The sequence below is a fragment of the Anolis sagrei genome, chromosome 2 (assembly GCF_037176765.1).
Source record: "Anolis sagrei isolate rAnoSag1 chromosome 2, rAnoSag1.mat, whole genome shotgun sequence".
Lineage (NCBI taxonomy): Eukaryota > Metazoa > Chordata > Lepidosauria > Squamata > Dactyloidae > Anolis > Anolis sagrei.
The window spans coordinates 100,943,567-100,970,523 of NC_090022.1; the positions used below are offsets into that span (position 1 = coordinate 100,943,567).

Consider the following 26,957-nt stretch of genomic DNA (forward strand, 5'->3'; position numbering starts at 1 on the left):
AGGGGGTTTGGCAGGGTGGGTGAAGGTGATGGTTAATACCTCCTTACAGAAAGGAGAGTTTCCAGCGAGCTTAAAGCAAGCTATTATAAAACCGCTGTTGAAGAAACCATCACTGGATCCCACTCAATTTGACAACTATCGGCCAGTTTCCAATCTCCCCTACTTGGGCAAAGTCATGGAACGTGTGGTGGCAACACAACTCCAGGGGTTTCTGGTAGACACTGATTATCTTGATCCGGCACAGTCTGGCTTTAGGCCGGGACATGGAACTGAGACAGCCTTGGTCGCCTTGGTAGATGATCTGCGCAGGGAACTAGACAGGGGGAGTGTGTCCCTGTTGGTTCTGCTGGACCTCTCAGCGGCCTTCGATACCGTCGATCACGGTATCCTTCTGGGCCGCCTCATGGACATGGGGCTCGGAGGCAATGCTTTGCGGTGGCTCCGATCCTTCCTTGAGGGACGGACCCAGAAGGTGTTATTGGGTGACACCTGTTCGGCCCCACAACCGTTGTTGTGTGGAGTCCCACAGGGTTCAATCTTGTCCCCGATGTTATTTAACATCTACATGAAGCCGTTGGGAGAGATCATTCGGAGTTTCGGACTAAGATGCTTTCTCTATGCAGATGACGTCCAAATCTGTCACTCCTTCTCACCTGTCACCAAGGAGGCTGTCCAGACCTTGAACCGGTGTTTAGCCGCTGTATCGGACTGGATGAGAGCTAACAAATTGAAATTGAATCCAGACAAGACAGAGGTCCTACTGGTCAGTCGGAAGGCCGAACAGGGTATAGGGTTACAGCCTGTGTTAGACGGGGTTACACTCCCCCTGAAGACGCAGGTTCGCAGCTTGGGAGTGATCCTGGACTCACCGCTGAGCCTGGAACCCCAGGTCTCAGCGGTGGCCGGGAGAGCTTTCGCACAATTAAAACTTGTGCGCCAGCTGCGCCCGTACCTTGGGAAGTCAGATCTGGCCACGGTGGTCCACGCTCTTGTCACATCCCGGCTGGATTACTGCAACGCACTCTACGTGGGGTTGCCTTTAAAGACTGCTCGGAAACTACAACTAGTCCAGCGAGAAGCAGCCAGGTTGCTCACCGGAGCGACGTACAGGGAGCACACCACCCCTCTGTTGCGTCAGCTCCACTGGCTGCCAATCCAATTCCGAGCAGAATTTAAAGTGCTGGTCTTGACCTATAAAACCCTATACGGTTCCGGCCCAGTGTATTTGTCCGAACGGATCTCCCTCTACATCCCACCTCGAAGTTTAAGATCTTCTGGGGAGGCCCTGCTCTCGACCCCGCCAGTCTCTCAAGCGAGGCTGGCGGGGACGAGGAGCAGGGCCTTCTCAGTGGCGGCCCCCCGCCTGTGGAACGCACTCCCCGGGGAGATTAGATCGGCGACCTCCCTCCTAACATTTAGGAAAAAACTAAAGACCTGGATGTGGGACCAAGCTTTTGGTCACTCTGTCAATTAACTCAAGGACCTGGGAATAGACAAAGACAAACGGAGTAGAACGGACTAATGGACTCTGATATATGGACCCTGACATGAGATTGTTTTAGGTTTTAGGATTTTACTATGTACTGATGTTTTAATTTAAGTGTTGAATTGTTATTTTTTGTATTACTTGTTATGTGTTCGGGCATCTAATTGTGCCCTCCCCTGTAAGCCGCCCTGAGTCCCCCCCGGGGTGAGAAGGGCGGGGTATAAGTGAATGAAATAAATAAATAAATAAATAAAAAGAGCCCAAATGAACTGCTTGGGGCACAGTTGATCTTCCCAAGCAAAGCCATTCCAGCTGGTTGCAACTTGCGCTGTTTGAGGCACAAGGCTGGAGAGTTATTTTGGAAGAGGTTACAGTTATTTGTGTAGAGTGATTTATTATAGGGGAGGAAGCCAAGGTTATTTTGAGCAGAGCTCTTTTTCCATGGCTATAGGGGCTCCAAAACTTTTTCTGCTAGAGAAACAGTATACATTTAGTCTTTTTCTCTAACATACACACCACTACTGTGGGTCCTTGCTATCCACTGGGATTTGGTTCACCAAAATCCCTGGAAGCTCAAGTCCCTTTACGTACAATGGTGTTGTAACATGGCATCCCTTATGTAAAATTGTAACATCAAGGTTTGCTTTTTAGATTTAAAATCACTAAGCCCCAGATAGTGACATCTCTGAATGCAAAATCTGTGGATACGTAGGGCTAATTGCATGGACTGATCTGCTTGTGGTACTTTCCAGTTATTGTTGCACTGCACTGCTGGTGGAGTGACAGTTGTCACCCACCAATAGGAGGAAGAACTTCCTAACTGTGAGAGCTGTTCAGCAGTGGATCTCTCTGCCCTGAAATGTGGTGGAGGCTCCTTCTTTGGAGGCTTTTAAACAGAGGCTGGATGGCCATCTGTCAGGGGTGCTTTGAATGCAAATTTCCTGCTTCTTGGCAGGGAGTTGGACTGGATGGCCCACAAGGTCTCTAGCGTCTATGATTCTATGGAGAGCTAAGATGTACCCACTCCTGCTATGCCTGGACACTGTTTTGATCTAAATCTACAATGTTGATATCCCAGCCTGTTCTTTATTGAACATACTTTTTCATCGATCAGGTTGTTCAAAATCCTCTTTGAGTTAAAGTTTTCATACTGTTGCTGCTTCCCCTCATATGTGTGTATATAACTTTAAGATTATATAAGTCTGTAATTACACAGTCGCCTATATTCCCATGGAAACCACTAGGAGTTTCCCTTTTGTGAAGAAGGCAATCACATCACTTCCTGTTGCTGACAACACAGTTTGTCACGAAGAAGTGGTTGAGAAAAAAAAAAAGGCCCATTCGGCGTTGACAGGAACTGGCTTCTGGATGTGCTGGTTGCCATGCCATTGTACAAATACAAGCAGACTGAACAATAAGCACAGTAGTCACTGTCAGAGAGGAGGGGCTGAAAAAATGAAATCTGGGTGTGAATGAGCACGCTATGGTTTATTCATGCAGAGAGATCCATTATACCTTTCCTCAAGAAAGGATAGATCGCTATGGGTACCCAGGAATTGCAGCATTATAAATACCGGCATGTAGTCCACGTACAGGCTTCACACAGAGACATACAGCAGCAGGGCAATTTTGACACTGTTTTTTTAAAAAAACAAACAAACTATGTACCTGAAGCATTAGGAAAAACAGTAAAACAGGGTGCCTCAGAGAGTGGTGGGCTCTCCTTCTTTGGAGGTCTTGGAATATAGTCAGCCCTCCACATTTGCTGGGGTTTGATGCACAGGGGCCCCATGAAAGTGGATTGATGGCAATGGATTGATTTGGAAGACGACTCAAAACGGCGAACTATTTTAATATATATTTACAATTGTTTTAATGTATGCTAAGTGTATTTTATGCTTTTATGGGGCCTGTTGGTAGCCATCCTGAGTTGTTCTTCAGAGTTTGAGAAGGACGGGATAGAAATGCTCCTAATAAATAAATAAATAAATAATAAATGAAGTGAAAAACCTGGAAAAAGGAAATTGCAATTTCTATAGCCTGAAAGAACACCTCTCTACAAATTTCTAGGACTTTCTGCCTTATTGTGGTTAATGTTTGTACTTGAGGACCTAGAGATTCCCAGAGATGTGCTCTTTCTATAAATCACTAGGTCTTTGAGTTTGACAAGAGAGAGTCACACTCTCTCTTGTCATAGAGTCACACTGGAGGACTCAGAGATTCCCTGAGAAACAATTTTAATTTGAATAATCACATCCACAAAAGTCAATACAGCAAATGTGGAGGGACAACTGTAGAGCTTAAACACCCACTTTTGGAGTAGTACTTTATTTATATATTCCTATGGGGCAGGGCGTGGGAACAGACAACACTTACGGCCCCTTCCCATTCTGGTTTTATGTTTCCGTGTTATAAACTGCGACACCTCGGTTGCACCTTGGAATCCACCTTGTAAAGCACCTAGCATTAACTCCTTATGACACACAAGCAATTCACAGAAAGCAAAATACATCACAGTCATAGAAGTGAGCCAGCTTTTGTGGACCCCCCCACCCTTCCCTCAGGCAAAGGTGGAAACAATCATATCACTGTTTACTTGAGAAGCCAGTTATTCAACACAGTTATGGCTTAGCAGGCATAAGACCAAGCTATTTTTCCCCCAATTCTTAACTGTTGGTGATATCAACAATTAGAGCATCATCAGCCCTCTGTATCCATGGATACTGTATTCAACTATCCACAGCTTGAAAATATTTTTCAACAGGGGGAAAGGAGAAGTAATTATATGAATTGTAGAGATGTGTTTTTGTTTTGTTTTTGGTAATGAAATGAATAGAAATACAATAAACATTTATTATTGAAAGAAAAAAAAGGAAAATGTTTTTAAATAATCCAAAAACCAAACCTCGATTTTGCTATTATATATGGGGCACACCACTATAATATGCCATTGTATTTAATGGGACTTGAGCATCCATGATTTCTGCTATCCATGGGGGATCATGGAACCAAACCCCAGCAAATACCAAGGGGTCACTGTATTTCCACTACATTTGTGGCCAGTCAGAAAGAATTTCAGTCACAGAGGATATCTGACATGTGTGATCAAGCACTCTTCTTCTCCCTCGGTATCCTTAATGAACTCAGCAGCAGGGCACATGTTTGTATAAAAAGGGTTCCTTGTTTCATCTTTGGCATCTCCAGTTAAAATGGTCACATTGTTATGGAGCAACAATACCCCCCCCCCCCCGGAATGATTTATAGTTCATTAAGAGACTACAAGCAAATATATGTGTCGTCCCCCCCCCCCCCCCATTTTATTAAAAACCTTATTTGGAGGCCTGGAGTTGCAAAATTCCAAAGCATGAGAGGATCAGGAACAGACCTAACAGCAGCTGTACCCTACAAACTCTAGCAATTCTAAACCCCTTAATAAATTGTATCAATTTGATGATTTCTATGTAATGTGTATATTTCCTATACTGTGTATTGTATCCTCAAGGTGCTTCCAGACTTCACTTAAATGCATGCTGAAGTGGGTTTAAGAAACCTGCTTGGGCACTCATTTAAGTCAATACACCTCCCCCAAAACCTGTGCTTTCCTGGAGGGGTGTTTAGATGCCCTCCCAGTACCTTCTGGTAGGCCACCCAGACACCCAGAAGCCCCCCCCCCCCAAGAAGCCTTTAAAATTAAAACAACTTACCTGCCTGGCGTAAAAGTACTTCTGAAGTCCTCCTGACATGTAGAAATTACGCACCAGGAGACCGGGGGGGGGGGGGGGGGGGGGGGAGGAAGAGGAAGGATTTTCATCCTCACCCTCTCCCACCTCCTCCATCTCCTGACATGTCATTTCTACATGCCAGGAGGACTCCAGAAGTACTTTAATGGCAGCCAGGTAAGTTGTTTTATTTTTTATGGGATTCTTATGGGGTTTTGGTGAGGGGTTGGTGCCATCTGGGTTTTCCAGGTTCATAGAACCTGAAAAACCTGAGAGGGCTGTGTGAATTGGGCCCGGGGATCACGTGACAGGGTCCCCTGTCCCAATCCACACTGGACCTATACCTGGAAAGACCAGGATCTTATCAAAGATCCAAGTCTTATCAGGCATCAAATTAATTTGGGAGAAAGCAGCATTTCCTGCTTTGTCTTAAATTAATTCAATTTTCTAGGAGGCGTCATTTGGACGCCTCTGGTAGAAGTGTGCGAACTCACACATTTTGGGCCCTGTCTTAATGGATGACCCACACTCAGTCTGAGGCCTTGGAAAGTTTTTGTCGACCAGGGTAAATGGTATGGACTACATGAAGTAAAGGTATGGCTCACTTTCAGAGCTTGAGTGTGTTACTTTTTGAGACTATAGTACCCACTACTCAATAGCAAGGAGATTCAGGAAGCTATAGTCCTCAAATTTTCCCAAGATCTGCTTGCCACGAGGCAGCCCAATATGTCCACATTAAAAACTAACCCCTTAATAATGTGTTTGAAGAGCAAAGTAAAAATCCCCACCATAAATAACCACAATAGTCACTAATTTCATAATGGCATTTCCCTAGTTTAAGAGGCAACCCTGTGCGCTTTCTGGAAAATGGGGAACTGAAAAGTGATGGGCTTTCCCCTTTGAAAAGGCTGTTGATAAAGAAAAGGCTGTAATCAGATGTGTTCTGACCCAACTGGTACTAAGGTGTATACCCCAGAGAGGCACAGTGCAGAGAAAGGGATTGGCTTTGACCCAGCTCGCCATGGGGAGGGGCCTGTGTCCTGACTGTTTGCAGCAAGCAAGCAAGCAAATGTCTTGTGGGTTAGCCATATGTTTTCAGTCCATATAGGCCAGGGGAACTCAAGCTTTTTAAGCAGAGGGCCAGGTCACAGTCCCTCAAATTGTTGGAGAGCAGGATTATAATCTGAAAAAAAAAACCACGAATGAATTCCTATGCACAGTGCTCATGTCTTATTTGTAGTAAAAAAAAAAACACACACACACACTTAAAACAATACAATATTTAAAATGAAGAACAATTTTAACAAATATAAACTTATTGGTATTTCAGTGGGACGTGAGGGCCTGGTTTTGGCTGATGAGATAGGATTGTTATTGTTGTGTGCTTTCAAGTCGTTTCAGACTTAGGTTGACCCTAAGCGAGGGCCGGGTAAATGATCTTGGAGGGCCGTATCCAGCCCCTGGGCCTTAGTTTGAGGACCCCTGATATAGGCAAACCCTACATTGTAATTCAGTTAGTTTGGCGAGGTCTCAATGAACACAAAGGCCACTCTCCTTTATTTGACTATGTGGGGACAAGACAAAGGAGAATACATTTTAAACTCCATTAGCAGCAGTAAAATAACTCTTTATGGGATCCAAGGTGTCTCTATCTTTTGTGATGACAAAAGTGTAAAAAGGTGAAATCCTAGACCTTCTTTCCTGGAAGTAAGCTTCATTTGGCATGGCAGAACACACACAGAACTTTGCCGTTAATTATAACAGATGTGTCCCTCTGTTAAAATTTTTTTTTTTCACTTTCAAGTGATATTTTCAGTTGGCGGACACATAATATAGATGTGTTTAAAGTAGAATTATTTCATATCATAGCTCTCCAAGACAGAAATAAACTTCGAAATCTCCTAACAAATGAAATGTCAAATATATTTCAAAACAACTGTAAAAGGATCACAAAGAATAGAAACAGCTGGTTTCTACTTTTTGTGATTCTCTGCTTAATATGTAGAGTACTTCACAAACAGAATGTGCCTCTTGGATTTCACAGCCCACGTAATTAAATCAGCTGTCTCAGATGTTGCAAAGTTTGTTCAGTCTCCCATGTTGGCTATAGCATTCTGGAACTTGAGGTCCAAAAAAGTACTTTTAACAATTTTAGTTAGTAGCTATTGAGCAGGAAGAGTTTAGACACATGATACCAAACTGTAGTTAATGGGTCAATGTTAATGGTGTTTCTACTTAAAGTAGACCCATGGAAAGACCTGGAACATTTTACTTATAATGAAGGGTGACTCCAGGTGGGTAACAATATCCCAGGAATTACTGAGGGCCCTTCCACACAGCCTTATACCCAGAATACCAAGGCAGAAAAGCCTACAATATCTGCTTTGAACTGGGATATCCACACTATCCCACATTTGAACATATATTCCAGTTCAAAATGTGGGATTTTATTCAGTTGTGGAGAAGGGGCCTGAGACTTTCCAATTCTTTTTTGGTTTAATTCTATTTCAATACTAATAGGTTGGCATTCAGTCTCCTTTAAAGAAAGAGAACTGGTCCTCTTTCCCTCCCTCTTACTGATTACATGTCACATCCAGTCTCCTGCTACATTCCACAAATAGATTTTCACCAATGTCTATGAACTTTTTAAAAATCGGAAGTCATAGCCAAAGTGCTAAAGTGCTGGAGCCACATAGTTATTCCTCCATTATTGTGTTTTTCACTTTTGTGGATGTAATTATTCATAGATTTCATCTAAACAATTTCTTCCAATCATGCTGGAGGAACTGGAGATTTCAGGAAATAAATCTCCAGTTCCTCAGTCAGGTAAAAGAACAATCTCTTTATTTATAATTTTTCAGTTTCGTGAGGGTCCTGTGCCCCTAATCCCAGTGAATGTGGAGGGGTGCCTACAATATATTAGTTAAACATTAGGATCATTTTCTTTTAATGTCATCTATTAAGAACTCATTCTTTTTGGCTACAGGCAGTGTCTTTTTCATCCTTCACTGATAGTGTCCCTGGCTTCATTCCAGATTTCTTCTGGCTACTATCAATCAAGCTTAATAGAGCAAATCTATTTTTTAAATTATCTTTTAATTCTACACTGATGTTTTGTATGTCAGATTGTATTTTTACATGATGCTTGGTTTAGTGTTCTTCAGATTTACTCTAATTTTTGATTTCAACAGTTTGTAGACTGTGCTACAATTTGCTCCTGGTCTTGTTTTTGCAGAGAGAATGGAATTTCTTCATCTTCTGCTCATGATTATGTATTTTATTTGGCATTGACATTGACCATCAGATGATATTCATGTATACAGTCACTTTGTGGAGGTTTTTTAAAAAAAGAAAAAGAAAAAGAAAATGTGTTTGCAAGGAACACACTGTTGGCAAAATTCAGTTTTTTGATCCTGGCCAAGTTCTTCTACAATATTTGGTTCTGCTCTTTTTTCTGCTTTTGTATTACAGATGTGTGATCAGTTTTGTCCTGAACTCCAAAACAAAAGATTAAGATTTATTCTTCTTCTGCTTCTGTAGTTGGAGCATAAACCTGGATTATGGTTATATTGATGAGTTTCCCCTGAAGTCTTATTATTCAACCAGACTGCATATTATCCCTTGACTGCCTTAGCTACATCTTTTCTCACTATTAATGCCACCCCATTTGTTTTTAAAAATGTGATTCTGTCCACTTTATCTCAGTCATCCCAAGGAATGCAATGTTCATACTTTTATTTCTTGTTTTCCAATGTGTAATACCCCTAATTGATGTTTTTCATATTCCATGTTCCTAAAATATGTGTAGTGCTACTTAAGATTTTCCTTTCATCTCTGAGCATGTCAATGACTGAACCTCCTTTTGGCTCTACACAGTACTAACAAACGTTAACACTCCTGTTGTCTCCAAGAGATCCTCTGCTTATGTCATCCCCTAATACTGTTGCTACCCAGTTGTCTTTGGTGCATTTAATTTGGCTCCTCAGCAAAAATACCCTTGTGACACGAGAGACTCTACCAACAGCACTGCTGCCATCAGCATATCCTCTCGGGGAGATAGGGTGGAATACAAATAAGTTTTATATCATCATCATCATCTTGCCTCACAGGAGCTTGCAAGCCCACCACTGCAGAAAGGTGCCATGATGACAGCTTCCATTTTATTCATTACCATATATTGTCTTTGCCAATAGATCATGTTGCCTCATGATGTGTCCAAAGTACAAGAGCCTCAATTTAGGCATTTTGTTTTCTAATGAAAATTCAGGACTGAGTTGGTCTAGAATTCATGTGTTTCTCTTTTTTTGCAGACTTTGGCAATCTATAGAACTCTTTTTGAGCACAATATTCAAAATGAGTTGATCTTCCTATCAGTTTCCAGTTTCAGTGTCCAACTTTCATGACCATATTATTTGGCCCTCCAGAATGCTATGAACCTTGATTTTCATAATTTGTGATCCTGGACAATCCTTAATCTTTGAGGATTCTGGAAATTAATGTCCAAAATCTCTGGAGAGCCAAAAGTTAAAAACCACTGGGACAGGAAAGCAAAAGGGTATGGACCTTAAATATACATTGAAACATTGCTCGTTAACTGGATGTAAACCTATCTCCCCATGCATATATTTGTGACCACAGTTAGTACATATCATTTTGGCATCATACAAAAAGGAAGTTACAAAAACAAGTGGCTTGTGCAAGTTGCGTGCTTCCTGTTAGGTTATAGTGTACATGAAATCAAACACATATTGATAAATATCTGTTGTTAATAACTGGCCTGTTTTCCTCCAAGGTAACTGATCCTATAGTAGTTCTGCCAATTGGTGGAGAAGAGGGGAAAAGCTTGATTTTCAAAATAAGAGGGACAAGCTCAAAATTGTTTTTAGCAGAACACTTAAAAAACTTTCAGCATACAAACATTATTAATCAGTTCCAGATATCTGATTTACTGTTCAATGAGTTTCTTCCCTGAAAAACAGATGAGAGCACAAGAACAAGATGATTCAACAGTACCTCCTCTGTACCTTCTTACCAAGGGATCAGAGGAAGGCAGGAGTGAAGTCTGGACATCGGAATAGATTTTCTGCACTATTTTCTAGTAGTTTCTGCTCTTCTCTAGCAATGAGTGGCCACTTTGGCAGAGAAACAAACCCTGTCACCTCCATCACCTTTTGTGTCTGTGCGTGTCTAATATGTGTCCATGGAAGCTAAAGCAGATGGTCTCTATAACTTCCTTTCATCCTTCTGTTTATAGCTTCGCTTCCAAACTCCAGGGATGGTTGACGTCAGGATTATACTTCTGAGTTTGTTGTACTTTTATCCAGGACTAATGCATTCCAGAAGCTCCTGGAATGTAAAATGTGATGTGAGCTGTTTTAGTGGAGTGTGGTGAGGTGAATAAGGAAGGGAGGTAGGTAGTTAAACTGGCAAAGTTACAGCTTCCCACTTTGTTGTCCATGTGCCACTGGCCAATTGGAGCAACAGAGAGCACTGTGGTCATTTATGGCATTGTGTGTGTGACAGACCCACATGTAGAGGGACTGTTCCACCCATCTGTTCCAGACATCAGGATGGATTCATGGCACTGAGGATTACACACTGAGCTATTTTAAGTTGGCCTCAGCTGTATCCCAATTACAGTTTGCTCTATTCCTGGTATGAAATGATCCTCCTGGAGGCTATGGAAATATTTTCATGTGAAACACATAACTTTTCAGTTTCAAATTAGCTAGGGAGGAAAAACATCAAGATAAGATTGACAGATAGGTATTATATCAGGCTAAAAGTGAAACATGTGCGGGTGGGGAGAAAGGGCTCTAATACATGCCCCTGGGATTGCTTCATGCTTGAAAATGTTTGTGCCCTCTGCTTCCACTAGGATCAAGTAAAACACAAGGAAGAAACATTTCTAGTAGATAAAAACTACTTACTGAATATGTTTTTGTGCTACTCAAAAGTTTGCACTCAAAAGTTATTTTGTCAACAGGGCTGGATCAGTGAAAGGCCTCACTTAACTAGTTTGTAGCCAATGAAGCTTCCCAACTTATATCTTCCCAAGCTTCCCAACTTAGATGTATTGTGGGGAGGAGCAGAAGTGGCTGTGTCCACAGAGTAAATGCAAAATAATTATAGCAGTTCTGGGACCTCTGGAGGATGCCAGTAGATCTCAGTACTGGTACCATTGTTTTGTGGGGATGTAGCCAGACACTTCTGTGATCCTGCATGGTCTTCATGAAACATAGAATGGCCTTGTGATGAGAGGGGCCCAAAGGCTGCTCAATAAGTCCAGGTTAGGTGCAGGGGGCTGCAGAGGGAGGAAGGGTATTTCAATCTCCATGAATATGCATGCATAAGGGAAACATAAGTGTGTCTACATCCTTAACAGGATGTTACCATTGGGTGTTTCCTGTTACTCTCATTTAGCTGTGCAGTGCTTTCAGCTCAGGCAGCACTTTAGTATTTGTTATAGTGTCACAGTAACACAACCCCCCCGCCGCCCCAAAAGATTTATAGTTCAGTAAGAGATTACAAATAAATATGTGATCTTCTTTTTTTTATTAAAAACCTTTATTCAAAACCTCTAACATATTCTTCTACTAGTGGCCCCTCTAAAGAAGTGAGCAAATGTGGTCCCCCAGATTTTTTGATGTACAGCAATTGCAACAGCTCCAACCAGTAAAACTAATGGTAAAGAATAACAGACATTGCAGTCTAACAATATCTGGAAGGTCATAATTGGCCACAGCTGTCTTAAAATCTATGTATGGAGAGTCAGTGGCTGAAAGTATTTGGGACTAGTTTGAGATTTTAGTCGTCCCTTGTTTCACATCCCTCGGTGGATCCAGACCTGGAAGAATGAGACAATTCTCCAAGTAAGCAAATAGTTTCAACGAATGTCTACTCTCACCTATAACTTAGCTGAGATAGTAATTACATGTCGGAGTAATATTATGCCAGTACTACAATGTTCCAACCAATACAGAATCTAGTATGCTATTTTATAAAGATCTGGTTCTACCATTAGGCAGAATTAAACACTTGCAGAAGAGAACAATGCTCTATAAGTGCCACATGGTTTGAACTGCACTCTCTAAATAATCAGTTGCTCTCAGGGACAAAAGAGTATGGATCTACTTTAGATTCAGCAGCTAGTGTGAACGTCTTCTCCATACTGAAATGGTATAAGCACGCACCTCAGGCATCAAAAGATCTTCAATCATACCTGAGTCTTTGCCTTGAAAAGTTTTGCTAGCAATCTTATATATATCAGTAATTTTTGAAAACAATATATAAAACAAATCATCTCTCTCTCTCTCTCTCTCTATGTAAGAATTGGTAGAAAAGTTCAAAGAATGGGAGGCCCTAGTTTACAGTTTTTATTGTTTGAGGATTGCATCTTTGATTTCAAAACAACATATCATTGCAATACCTTTAATAAAATATAAGGAAGGAACTACAGAAGAAAAAATTAGCATTTCTTACTAAAGGCTTCTGGACATAAGATGTAGATAATTCTCTCTTATTCTTCTGTTTATTCACAGAAGAATTAAATCTTGGGAAAGCACAAGAATTTTTTTTCTCATTGACAACTGAAGAATCTGGGGTTTAGTAATAGATGGTAATAAATAGCTGGCTCTTGGATTAATACAAAATACTTAACTTCCATTCTAATACTAATTGCCTGAGAAAGAACTGGACAATTAAGATTTAAAATAAGAATGAATCTGTCCCCATATGCATTTTTCAATGTGTCTATCTTATTTATTGATTTTTGTTTTTCAGGAATATAAATATGAGCATTCCCACCAGCTTTATAAGCTTTTGTAAGACCAATGAACAATTACTTCTATCCCATGGGCACTATAATAGCCCTTCTGTTATATCAGTAATGCAGTTCCATTGCCTTTGTAATGAAAACAACAGTACACAATTTGCAGGGTTAGATAGTGCTTACAAAAATATTTGTGGTGTAGTAGTTTGAGTGTTCAGCACTTTATCACATGAGGCTGATAAAGCACCTTTATAGAAGAATAAAAGCACCTTTGGATGGGGCTTACGATATCTCATTAAACATATTAAATTGCTTGCAGCCTCTCATGAGACATCCTTAGTAATTTTGCAGTCATGCATAGAACATTCAAGATTCTCAATTATTATCAGACTTTATTTTTAAAAGTATTTAGGAATGCCTATTAACTGAAATAAATAAACTCTGACATTATCCCACTGCTGCAGTTAGGATTTACTCCTATGAAAAGCACTACAACTCTTGTAGAATCCATATTTTGTGAATAGTTTGGAAACCCTCTTGTATTCCTTTGTCCTCTTTCTATAGCTCTATACAATGAGTGAAGAGGTTTGAACTCAAGGAACTCTTGCAAACTGTTCTGATGCTGGAGTTTTAAATGTGAACGTTTTTCTTTGTTTGCAGAAAAGAGTCACAGGGAAAAACTCTCACTTCAGAGACAGTAAAAGAACTATCTTGTCATGGATCTCTGGGCAAGGAAACAGCCATCTGGTTGCCTCTCTGCTCCACATTCATAGGAGGCCCACAGCCAATAATACAGTCACTTGTCAGGAATGAGGTGGTTGTGGTTTGTTTACAGCTACACTCTGTTGTTTGCCCCGTTGCCTAGTAGAAGCAATGGTATTTTTCTCTCCTTCTCAAAATGTGTGAACCACCATTGCAAAGTTCAAGCAGGGTCTGGGATGGTGGAGCCCTTTGCTTCCCTGTTGTCTGGGCTTCAGTCGCACACACTCTCTCTATAAAAAGCCACAGCTGTGCTCCTCAGTCAAAGCAGAGCAAGATAACTAGTGAGGCTGCTTGGCATGGCATCAGGAGGGCAGTGCACAATGGAGAAAGCCAGGCTACAGAGGCAGCTGAAAACCTGAAGCAAGAGAGAATGGATGACACGAGAGGATGTAGGATCACCAACATGTCGAAGATACTTCCAAAAGTCATTATTTTAATTTTCTTGGGCAAAACCAGCAATAAATCCTAGCATACTATGAAGACTAATCGATGTAGCATGGCATATGTTCTTGTAGACTACAATTCACTGCAATTTTGACTATGCTGGCGTCATATTACTGCAAAAAATATGTTGAATCACATTGCATCATTGGGGTCATTCTGGGAGCATCAGAATAGTTTACTGTGTACAGAACTGGAGCCCATTCATACTGCACAGATATAGTGCAGTTATCCTACTTTAACTGTCAAGGTTCCGTCCTATGAAATTCTAGTGTCTGTAGTTAGGTCAGAGGCAGTAGAGAATGCTAAATGCTTCCCCCACTTCCACTGCAGCTCCCAGCATTTCATAGGAATGATCAATGGCTGTTAAAGTGGAATTATACCGCTATATTTCTCTTGAGGGAATGGGCCCCAGGTCACATGGGACTTACCATTCTGTCCATTTTCTGCTTCATGTCATCTGCTGCCAAAGACAGTTGCTTCATGATACAGCTACAGGATATTTGTTTTTATCAGGTGGAAAAGATCTAAATGAAAGCATTTGCAGCCAGGAAAGTGTTAGAGTCATGCTTAGGTATATTTGCATCAGTGACACATCCATGGGGACCAAGGTCCAGGACAAGTAAGGACCTCAGGGTGTGGGAACCAGGAGATAATGTTGTGGGATTAGGAAGTTAATTCCTTTTAGTCTGTAATCGGCCTATGCTGGCCAACCAGCTACCATTGTTCCATTCATTTCCCTTAACTCCTGCTTATGAAAGGGAGGGATTGTTTATATTAGGTCAAAGAAAAAAAACCCCAGCAACAACTGCACATGCTCCACTAGAATGAAGGGTAAAGGAGGGTGGGAACCTCAAGGCCGCTTGGAGACGGTGACGTTCATATCACAGGAAGGAACACAGTGTTCCTGAAAGGAGCTACAAACATTCCACTCATAACTGAATGGAGATTTGGCATCTTGCCCCCCTCCACAGCTCCTCATCACACAGGCCAGTCTCAGAGTCCCACAGGGAGTTTAGGCTATTCTTGAAGCCCCTTTTCTGTGGCAGAGATCCAGAACTATATTTCTTTTTGCATGTGATGGTGAAAACAAACTCCTCCTGACTCTAGCTGTCTGGTGATCTCATGCACTTTCTGTATTTTTCCAGAAAGGTTTAAAACTATCAGTAACATAGAGCATGCAGGTACCCACTCCCTTATTTGGAATATAAATAATGAAGATCTTTCTATCAATGCCAATCTTCACTACATTGGGGATGAGGATGTAAAGATTAGGGGTGTGAGAAACGGCCCAGAATCCGTTGTGTTTTCATTCTGTTTTTGGTCCCCACCCCCCATTCTATTTTCAGGAAGATTCTGAATTATAAATTTGTATGCCCCCCTTAATATCTCAAAACAGAATGGGGGGCACCCAAAATCTGAAACAAAAAACAGTACGAAAACAGAATAGATTCACACACCCACTTTGCCAGGCTTCTGGGGAGGAAAGAGGGAGCAAGAAAGCAAATCTGTCACCCCGTGTGCAGCTCCCTCTTGTCGATGCTTTCCCTGTCACATGGGTAAAGCATTGCCATTGTAAATAGGCCTTATGCTGGCTCCATTGGAGCCAGCACAACACAGGAAGCCTCCTGTATTGCCAGGGAAGAGTCTGGAGATGCTTTCACCCCAGTTGGGAGCAGGGCTTCCACAGAAAGCTCCCTTGCATTGAACCCATCGGTTCTGCAGATAGGTTGGAAGCATACCGGGATGCTAAATTCACCCTACCTGATGAGGTGGTATAACTCTGGAGAAATGGATGTGAATCCCCGTTCAGCTTTGGAAACTCACTGGGAGGCCTTGAGCAAGTCACACTCCATTGGCCTTAGAGGAAGGCAATAGCAGACTTCTTCTGAATAAAATTTGCCAATAAAACCCTATTAAAAGTTTTGCCTTAGGGTTGCCATTAGTCAGAAACAATTTGAAGGCACAGAACAACAACAAAATAGAGGCCACAATGAAAGAAATCTTAGTAGGAGTGCATACATCAAATTAATTTCACTTTTCCAACCACAGAAGATCTAAAACAAGCAGGAGAACATTTGCATACTGGACTGAACTATCTGCCTTTGAGGATAACTGATGTTTTCTTCCCCCTCTTCCTGATATACCATAATTCTTAGGTTCTTTGGGGAAATGCAGTTCAAATGGTGGAAATCGAAAGTATGGAAAGAATTACACTCAGCCAGTTAGTAGACCATCAGCACGCCCATCAAACACTTCAAACACAGAAAAGCTGTGATGTTACACAATCCTAGAGCTGGAGAGTGGAGTGAGAGTGAAGCCACTTGCACCTGTACTTTTCAAGAAAGCTTACTGGATAGGGCAGGGCAGGGCAGAGTGAAGACTAGTGGGAAGGGGAGGTAAAAATCTTTTCCACGTTACTTTACAGCAATTTAATAATGTCTCCCTTCTTCCAACCTGATCTGAGCACTGGGTTGCTGTGAGTTTATTGGGCTGTATGGCCATGTTCTAGTAGTTTTCTTTCTTGACATTTCACTTGCATATGTGGCTGGCATCTTCAGAGGTCTGTGGGAAATGCTCTGAGCACTGTTAATACTTTTCCCCCCTTCCTGCATCATATCCTCCTCAAATAGCCCCATGTGGTAATAATGGTCTCAGTTCAGTTAGCAAGCTTCTCCGTGGTCTGCTCTAAGAAAGGAGGCAGTACTGGTTTACAAGGTTTTCTATAAATTTCAGAGTGAAGCATGTACTGTATGTGATAAAGGGGCAAAAAGAAGGGGGAACTTGAACCCACACATACTTCAAAAAATGCCACCTCTCCATCTGAGATCCCTCTCTTTTCTTAAAATCCCACTTCCCAACACAATGGTTAACCTGACCCATGTTGACATCACAACCATATATCTTTCAGCAAGACAGATGGCATTACATTTGCCACAAAAGAGCACCCATGTAGAATGTTCCCCATTGCCTCAGCCAGATTTGGAAATCATTCTTCATAAGTAATTAATAGTTACCTAAAATCCATTCCTTCTCCAGTGGCAATATCCAATCCTTCTCCAGTGACAAATGACTATGAGCCCTTCTACACTGTACTAAAATGCAAGTGAAAACAGGTTATAATAACCTGTTTCTACTTGCATTCTAGTCCCGATCCCCAACCCAAAATCTGGGCTTTCCATGCAGGGGAGGCTAGATGCTATCAGGATTGAAACTGGGATAGCATGAAGCCCCAAATCTCTCCCCCCACCAAAAAAAACCTTACTGTAAAGGGTCCCTGGCAACCATTACGCCTCTCCTCATGTCCTCCTGAATGGAGGAAATGATGCCTGAGGAGATGGGAGGGGTGAAGAGGAAAACCCCTCCATCCCCGCCCCCAGTATCCTCACACATCATTTCCTTTACTCAGGAAGACATGAGAAGAGGCATAATGTCTGCCAGGGACCCTTTTCAATAAGATTTAAGGGGGGGGGGGGGGTTGAGCTGGGGGGGGGGAAGGGCTGGGTGCTTTTTCTTACCTTTGGGCTCCAAGATTGGCTCACATCATGAGAGTCAAACCACACATGCCCAATTAAAGGCCTCCCTGGAAGGGCCCTATATTGCACCTTAGTTGTATCAACAACTAATAATTCCTTTTGAAATGTAATTGTAGCTTTGGGGGGTTATTTTTACATGTACAGAACGGGAGTGTGGCCTCATTAAAGTGTACAGAATAAACATCCCGAGAGCTGCCTGGTGTTGTGCCTTCTGCTGCCCACAAGAGCATACAATCCTGTTGTGGGTATTGAGGATACTACAATTTGCAGGAGGAGAGTGTGACTTGTACCACAGCCCTCTGTTGCACTCATGATTTTTAAAAATAAATTACAGTTGCCAATTTGGTTCTTTGTAATAAATGTTAGAGTCACTTCTAAAAGATCATATAGCAGTCGCTAACTTTGGGGGCTTGCACATTTAAAGAATTATGATTGAAAACATACAAAAAGTTGACAGTGCAAACCAAATTATATTATTCAGTATATTAAAAACATGCACTTTAATAAAGTTAAACTGTTTAAAATGATACAGCTCTTATAACTATCTCCTTAAAAGGCTTCAGTTCTAAAAGCTTGTCTCAATGAAATAGTTTTCATCAGCCAACAAAAGGCCAGTGAGGGTCTATTTGAGCCCCCCTAGGGAAGCAGATCTACAATCAACAGGCAGCCACTGAAGGCACATCCAGACTAGAAGCGGGTTTAAGTCCCCAAAGGCACCCAAAAGAAGCAAGCTTTCCAAGGGGTTGTCCCCATTCCAGCATGTTAACCACAGCACTGGAATGGAGCCACCCCAAAAAACTCCCCTAAAACCCTTAAAATGAAATATAAACTTACCAGGTTGTCATGAGGCTGTTCTGGCATGTACAAATGACGTGTCAGGAGGCAAGAGCGAAAGGAGCAATTTGCACACCCCCTCCCCACCTCCTGGCGCATAATTTTTATATGCCAGGAAGGCTGCTGGAGGCCTTTTGGGAAGGTCTGGGTCTAAGGGAGTATCAAAGTAATTTAGGACAAAGCAGGGTTTACCTTCGCTTTTACTAGAGGTGTAGTTTGGATGCCTCCAATAAAAGCGTGGCAGAGCCCACATTTTGAGGCCTGTCTGGAAGGGCCCTGAGAAGGCCCTCTCTTACATTTCCAGCAAAATATGCACACGTGTGCATGTCCACATGCCCCTTCAAGTTGCTTGTCCACTTATGGTGACTCCGTGAATTTCATAATGTTTTCTTAAGCAAGAAATCTCATAGGTGATTTTGCCAGTCTCTTTCTCTGAAAAACAGCTTACAGCAACTGCTATTTAATGTTGGTCTCTCATCCAAGCACTGACCAGGGCTAACCCAGTGTAGATTTGAAAATCAGATATGTTTCCATCTAATACAAGAAATATAAGTCTTTCAGTCAATCTGTTTCCAGTTCATGATCTAAATCCAAAACTAGCAAGCCGTTGAACCCAATAGCAGAGCAAAACACACATACAACTACTCAAAAAGTGAGCAGGTCCTGACCAGAGACAAAGACTGGAATTGGACAGCCATTCTTTTAAATAAGAACCTTTTTTCAGTCTGAATGAGCTCTTCTTTCTAATGCTGTGCCTTGCTAAGTAGGCAATGCTTAATATGACGGATTGCGGCATACACAGAGCTCATTGGCCCAAGCAGGAACTCTGGAATGCTGTGGGCTAATGTATAACCACTTCCAGATTTGCTCGGCTTACGTCAGCGCTTGAAACAAGAAATGGATCTTGCTTAATCACCACCAAACATAGCAACTGTGTCGGCACATCAGCGTTTGTGGAAACACATGAACTGGTTTTTCAAGATGTCCTGGGCTCCTCAGTTTAGCAAAGACAAAGGCCTTTGGGAACTGGAAACTTGCCATATTGGCAGCCACACATCTGTAGTAGTTGGATTCTAAACTGGTAATGGCTGCTCACCTTTAGGAGTTTGAATGTGACTATTACTCCAGGTATGGCGAAGAAGCAAAAGGTAAACACAAAGGAACCTTTACATCAAACTACATCTGAAGAAATATAATGCTAACTAGATTAGAGTAGAATAAGGAAGACCAGCCACTTAATTCTCCATAGGCAAAGCCACTCTATTTCAAGGAAATGATCTAGACTAGAGGATAAGAAATACATTTTGTCACACAACCTGGCATCTCTGTGATAAAGATGGCATCACAGATTAGCTCAAGCTTCCCACTGGGCCACCCATAGTTGGGCAAACATGGGATCACAGGTACGCAGGTAAGCACAGGTACGCAGTCTGGGAGTTCTCCTGGATTCATCGCTGAGCCTGGAACCCCAGGGGAGCATTCGCACAATTAAAACTTGTGCGCCAGTGGTCAGGGGAGCATTCGCACAATTAAAACTTGTTGCCAGTTGCGTCCGTACCTTGGGAAGGCTGACTTGGCCACGGTAGTACACGCTTTGGTTACATCCTGCTTAGATTACTGCAACGCTCTCTACGTGGGGTTGCCTCTGAAGACTGCCCAGAAGCTGCAGCAAGTACAACGCGCGGCAGCCAGATTACTAACGGGTGCTGGGTACAGGGAGCACACCACTGCGCTGTTACACCAGCTCCACTGGCTGCTGATTAGCTTCCGAGCACAATTCAAAGTGCTGGTGTTAACCTATAAAGCCCTAAACGACTCCGGCCCAGTTTACCTCTCCGAACGTATTCTCCCCTGCTCTCAGTCCCACCGCCTGCACAAGCACGGCTGGTGGGGACGAGGGACAGGGCCTTCTCGATGGTGGCTCCTCGACTTTGGAACTCCCTGCCATTAGAGATCAGAACTGCCCCCTCCCTCATGATGTTCAGGAAACTAACAAAGACCTGGTTGTGGAACGTAGCATTTGAAAACTGATTTAATTCTTTGCCCACATGAAAGGAGGATGATGAATGGTATTGTGATGGTGTTGGATGATTTGGCTCTTTTAACTGTGATGATAATGTTTTAATGTGTATAGTGCTGATATTTTAATCATGTTATGAAGTGGCATTGTGTTGTTATTGTATATTCTTTGTATGTTAACACATGTTGTGAACGGGTCCGAATCCCTCTTTGAAGGTGAGAGGGTCGGTATATAAAACCTCGAAATAAATAAATAAAATAAATCTTTTCACTACTATAGATTTATAGTGCTATGATTCCACTTTAATCGCCTGGTTCTAGAATGGAAACCTGGGATTGGCAGTGTAGGAAAGGGCATTTAGAATTCTCAGCTTGAGTGCCTCATGAAACTGCAAACTCCAAGATTTCCAAGGATACAGCTATGGCAGTTAAGGAGGATTCACAGTGTTATAACCGTGTAGGTTGAAAGCATCCATGGGCATTGACATATGGAGATCTAATGTTTGTGCTTGGTATCCCTCCCATCCTCCCTCTATTTATTTTTTCTATTTATTTATTTACCTTATTTATATCTCGCCTTTCTCTACCCCGAGGGGGACTCAAGGCGGCTTACAATCGCACCTCCACAGTGCCTTAAAATATACAAAATCAATTAAAACATAAGTTGAAAACATAATAAGCATATAAAAAAACATTTCAATGGATCACATAATCTAGAGTTGTAGTCTAAAGGCCAATCTGTAGTCAAATTGCACATATTCCATACTAACATTTCTGCACTCCTCTATTTTTCAAACGCCTGCTCCCAGAGCCAGGTTTTGACTCTCTTTCTAAACACTAGGAGGAAGGAGGCTGCCGTGATATCACTAGGGAGGGAGTTCCACAACTGAGGGGCCACCACTGAGAAGGCCTTGTCTCTCATCCCCACCAATCACGCTTGCGAAGAAGGTGGGACCGAGAGCAGGGCTTCTCCAGATGATCTTAATTTCCAAGATGGTTCATAGTGGGCAATTCATTCAGACAGGTAGGCTGGGCCTACCTTTAGGGCTTTATAGGCTAAAGCCAGCACTTTGAATTTTGCTCGGTAGCAGATTGGCAGCCAATCTGTAAATTTTTTTTTGAAAAACATTATTATTCTTGAAAACATTATTATTTTTGAAAATCAAAGTTGAAGGATTTTTTTTAAAAAACCCTGTGTTTTTAACATAATTTGATAGGGCTCTCAATGGCAGATAAAACTGCTTTCTGGTACCATGTCGGCAGGGGCGGCTCGTCCATTACGCAAAGTAAGCGGTTGCAGTACACTTTTTTTGCCAGGGGCGCAGAGGCGCCTCTGTATATGCCCCTCGACCGCCACTTGAGGAGCGCCTCCTTGGCTCACAACAGCCCTAGCAGTCCGGGGGGAGCCTCAGCTTCCTTGCCTCGCTGCCGGGTGATCCTTTTCCCGAAGGGGCTGGGCCTTTGAGCCTCGCCTAGCCCCTCTCGCTCCTGCTCCACCCGGCCGTCAGGTGCGCTTGCAGAGCCGGCGCACAATCGTTCTCCACGTTCGATCCCTTCCCCATGTCCGGCTCCCTTTCCCGAACCCCCGGTGCTCCACCCGCCTCGTGCTCCTCTCCTCTCCCCAATCCGCGGGTGGGCCAAGGGGCGGAGCCGCCGCGCCGCACTTGCTCCCTTGCCTGGCCCGCTTCGGGTCCCGAGGTGTGTCTGAAGACCCCAGCGTGTGCACCAAAAGTCGCCTCTTCTCCTGACTTTCTCCTCAGCCATTGGGACCAAGAGAGCGAGCGAGAGAGAGAGCCCCTCCGGCTGGAGGTATCTCCCACCTCCGCTCCCTCCTTTGCTTTTGCGCCTACCTTCAGGAAAGGCGGGCATCTCCGGAGGGGCTCTCTCTCTCTCTCTCTCTCTCTTGGTCCCAATGGCTGAGGAGAAAGTCAGGAGAAGAGGCGGCTTTTGTAGTTCACCTACAATCAAAGAGCATTCTGAACACCACCAGTGATGGAATTGAATCACCAAATATGGCACACAGAACTCCCATGACGAACAGAAAATATATATCAATGATTGGTGGGAGGGGGGGGGGGACACGCCAAAATACTGTTTGCTTACCATTGAAAATTACCTAAGGCCGCCTCTGCATGTCGGCCATTGCCCATGCAGTAGAATGTACATATTTGTATATAATCAGACTTGCTGAAAACTTAAGCTATTGCATATTATAGTCCTCAAAACACAGGGAAGTGGGAGGAAGTATAGAAATAATGTTTATTTTCTCCCTCTTAAAAATGCAATTACTGCAATACTTCTCTTTGGTAGTATTAAGGCATTAACTTAAAAGCCAAACTCTGACAAACATTGAAGGAACTGTATTCATGCTGGGCTGTATTTATAAACCACAGGTGGTTCCTTGGTTCTCTAGAAGACAAACCACATCCTTACATTTGAATTTCATGAGTTGGAACAGTTTAGATCATCTGGATAGGCTTAAACTACTTTGTAAATCATGACAGGCTACGTTTCTTCCATCTGTCAGGTATGTGTATATGTGTGCCTTTTCTCATTCCTATAATTATTCAGTTTTAAGTCTCATTTCCTCAGCTCTATTTGCTATATTAGTTTATAAAGTGGAGCTGAGATGCAGGAAGAGGATGTAGTATTTGTACCAAGGCCCAATTGGGAGATGGATAATTGACAAAATTCCAGTAAGGCAAACGGGCTTTGTACATAGCAAATGTGTGACTAATTTACTCCTCATTTTAACTACATGAATGTTCCATTATCCTATGGCCATCAAAGACATTTAAAACTGCCTTATGCTCTGTCTGTCTGCTTGGTCTTCTGCATCTATTACTGTGAGACACAACTGACAACACTATGGCAGCAGTGTTCAAAGTTATCTGTCCTCAGGAAATCCTTCCCCCCAGCAATTTGGACATGAAAGGCTCTTTCTCTGTTTCAGATGACCTCAGGATGCATCCACACTGTAAAATTAATACTGTTTGAACACACTTTAATTTCCAAGGCTCAGTGCAATGGATTTCTAGGATTTTGTAGTTTGGTGAAGCATCAGCACTACAATTCTCATGAGTCTATAGTACTGAGTCATGGCAGTTAAAAGGGTGTCAAACTGCGTTCATTCTACAGTGTAGATGCACCCAGACACCTTTCAAGGGTGCACATTCATTTCACACTGGAAAAGTTTATAGATCCTATAGTAGGTTAGTAGGTATGGCATTATTGTTGCTTCACACAAATTAAAGCAATGAAACTTGAAAACTATTAGCAAGTAGGCCTGGGTAACAACGCAAAAATTTGGTTTTGTAATCGATTCATTTTTTGGGGTTTTTTGTGTTTCGATATTTAAAATAATAACAAAATTTTCCTTTTTAAAAGTTCGGTATTTACGAAAATTCGTTATTATTAACGAATCAATTTGTTAAAATGGCGGACGCGGTTGTGCAACTTGCTCCCTTCTTCGCCCGGCAGGCACTTTGGGTCGCCCCGAATTGGCCCTGGCAGAGAGAGGGAGAGTGGGAGCGCGCACGCGCGCGGCCCTGAAACCAGGAGCCCTGGTAGGAGTCGTCGCTGCCTCTACTGCTGCCTCCTCCTCCTCCTCCTCCTCCTCCTCTCCACGCTTCAGGCTTCTCTTCCTCTCTCTCTCCCTCTCTTGGGGCCGCCGGGAGAGGCGATGAACCTACCCGGAAAGCTTGGCGATCTTGACAAAGCTAAACACATCCATCCATGCAGCCGCCTGAGCTCTGCCCGCTCGCCTCGCTCGCCCTTCTCTCGCTCACTCCAGCAGCTCCATGCCTGGGAGAAGGCGGCTTGGCAGAGGGCAGCTCTCCTTCTCTTCCTTTCCCCAGCAGAAGAAGCAGAAGCAGCAGCAGCAAACCTTGGCGGGGACGGGAGCTGCTACCCCCCTCCGGCGAGTTGTTGCACGGCCAACAACTGGCCGGAGGGGGGTAGCAGCTCCCGTCCCCGCCAAGGTTTGCTGCTGCTGCTTCTGCTTCTTCTGCTGGGGAAAGGAAGAGAAGGAGAGCTGCCCTGCCAAGCCGCCTTCTCCCAGGCATGGAGCTGCTGGAGTGAGCGAGAGAAGGGCGAGCGAGGCGAGCGGGCAGAGCTCAGGCGGCTGCATGGATGGATGTGTTTAGCTTTGTCAAGATCGCCAAGCTTTCCGGGTAGGTTCATCGCCTCCCCATCCTCCTCTTCCTCCTTCATCTTCACGGCATGTTTTGCTTTCGGGATTCTTCCAGGCTTTCCCTGGGGGTCTCTGGTGTCTCCTGGCGATGCTGGCGAAAGAGGGGCAACTAGGCAGGAGAGGAACCAGTGGCCCCGGTTCAACTTCCTGGCGAGTCCCGGGGGCTCTGCTTCTCCCCACCCTTCCTCCTCCCTTCCCCAGAGCAGGCATCTTGATCTCCATCCCTAAGGGGCATTTATTCTTGCAGGAGCAGAAAAAAGTGAAGCAGCCTTAAATGCCAAATCATTTCTGAGTATAAGCAGAATGTCATTCTATAACCAGCGAGAAAAATGCAGCCAGCTGGGCTTAGAGGCAAGAAGGAGTACCAATACGCAGAGCTTTGGGAGCTGAAATAATAACGAAACAATTACAAAACAATTACAAAACAGCTTTAAAAATTCGTTTTTTAAAAAAATTGCTCCAGATTGCTCCAGACTGATTCGTTATCGTTTTGTAATTCAAAAAATAACGATTTTTTTAACGAATTACGAATTAACGAAACGAATTGCCCAGCCCTATTAGCAAGCATTTGGACAATTCTCAGATTTCCTATACATTGGCCCTTCTGTATCTGCTGCAGTTTGGGTCCAAATCCCCCCATGAACACTAAAATCTATGGATGCTCAAGTCCCACTGTACATAACAAAAGTAAGGTTTACTTTTTTAGATTAAAAAAAAATATTTTCAATCTGTGGATGGTTCAATTTGTGGTTGCAAAATCCTTGAATATGGAGGGCCATCTTTGAGAAGTCCCCAAAGTTTTAGAAACCTCTTATTCCCAAGCAGTCTGAAATCTATTGCCTCAGTGACTCAACATTGTCCTGTAAGCTACAGACAATTTTTGATTAATTAAAATAAATTCATACTTTAAAAAATAATCATGAAATGCACATCCTCTGGGACTTCTCAGTATCCATTTCAGTCTGGGAGTGTGGTAGAGATAGACATTGTATCAAATATGGTCTCATATGGACATACAGAGATGTACACCCACACTATTATTAGAGAAAATAATTCATCTCTCTGCAATCAATTTGTTTTGTTTTTAATCATCCTGAATTATTTGGTGTCATTAGCAAGTGTTACTAGTCCTAATGCCAGATTCTGATGGATTGAAGGAAAGTGATGAACCGGTCGTGCGATTACTTTGAGAAAATATCCACCAAGGAATTTGTCCATCTACTCATCCCCCAAGCTGTGCCAAACAATGGCCCTGTACAGTTGATCATCGTGGAAAAAGTTAAGGTGACACTGAAGCACATGGAGCCAGGTAAAGTGACCACACCTGATGATCTAGCGACATAACTATGGAAAACGAAAAGCTGGAATCCTTCTGGCTGGGTGATGCAATTGTTCAATCAGATTGTTGCCGAGAAAAATATACCAGTGGATTGGCATGACTATACTAATCTGGAAGAAGAAAGGCAACCCTGCGGACTGTGCAACTTACCGGCTGATCCACCTGCTGTTCCATACTATGAAGATATTTGAATGTGTCATTGACCACAGAATTCACAAAATTGTCTATCTCATTACCAACTAATACAGTTTTGTCTCCAGTTGTGGTATCATTGATACAATTCACACAATTTGACTCTTGGTCGAGAAACACTGTGAGAAACGAAAGTCACTTCATGTCACATTCCTCGATTTGGAGAAAGCATTTGCTCATATCCCTTATGAACTTATTTGGTACGCATTACACCAACATGCTGTTCCTGAAGAACTGGTCAACTGGGTCCGGATTCTGTACAGCAATCCAAAAAGCAGGGTGTAGGCTGCTGCTGACACATTGTCAGAGTTCCCCATCACTGTAGGTGGGCACCAAGACTCAGATCTCTTTCCCCTCCTTTTCATTATTGTAATTGATGCTGTTACTAGAGGCCTTCAGAAACCAGCACCTTGGACTTTGCTGTATGCTGATGACATAATGCTTGCTTCTGAGGACAAGGAAGAACTTGAACATCAAGTGCAAGCATGGTGTGACCGTTTGGCACAATTCAGTCTTTGCCTCAACATCAAAAAGATAGAGTACCTGACAACCAATAAGGAGACTGGTACCATTGTTACATTTGCTCAGGAGCTTTTGGTATAGGATTTTTATTAAAAACGTTTAAATTCCAGATCAGCCCCTATCTACAATTTTTTGTTTCCCAGT

The 26,957-nt window shown here is 42.9% G+C and overlaps 2 long non-coding RNA genes across 3 annotated transcripts in view; one reads left to right on the plus strand and one right to left on the minus strand.

The window, feature by feature from the left end:
* The window catches only part of LOC137096398 (uncharacterized), a 38,187-nt gene that overhangs the window by 4,659 nt on the left and 6,571 nt on the right, over positions 1 to 26,957 (plus strand). The window lies entirely within an intron of this gene.
* LOC137096054 (uncharacterized) lies at positions 11,776 to 19,329 on the minus strand. Of its 2 annotated transcripts, XR_010909195.1 has the most exons (4): positions 18,550 to 19,329; positions 15,944 to 16,067; positions 14,611 to 14,706; positions 11,776 to 12,052 (listed from the first exon to the last, which is right to left on the minus strand). It is a non-coding gene; the product is annotated as an uncharacterized lncRNA (long non-coding RNA). The 2 variants fall into 2 exon arrangements; XR_010909194.1 differs by lacking the exon at positions 11,776 to 12,052 and having other exon boundaries at positions 13,380 to 14,706.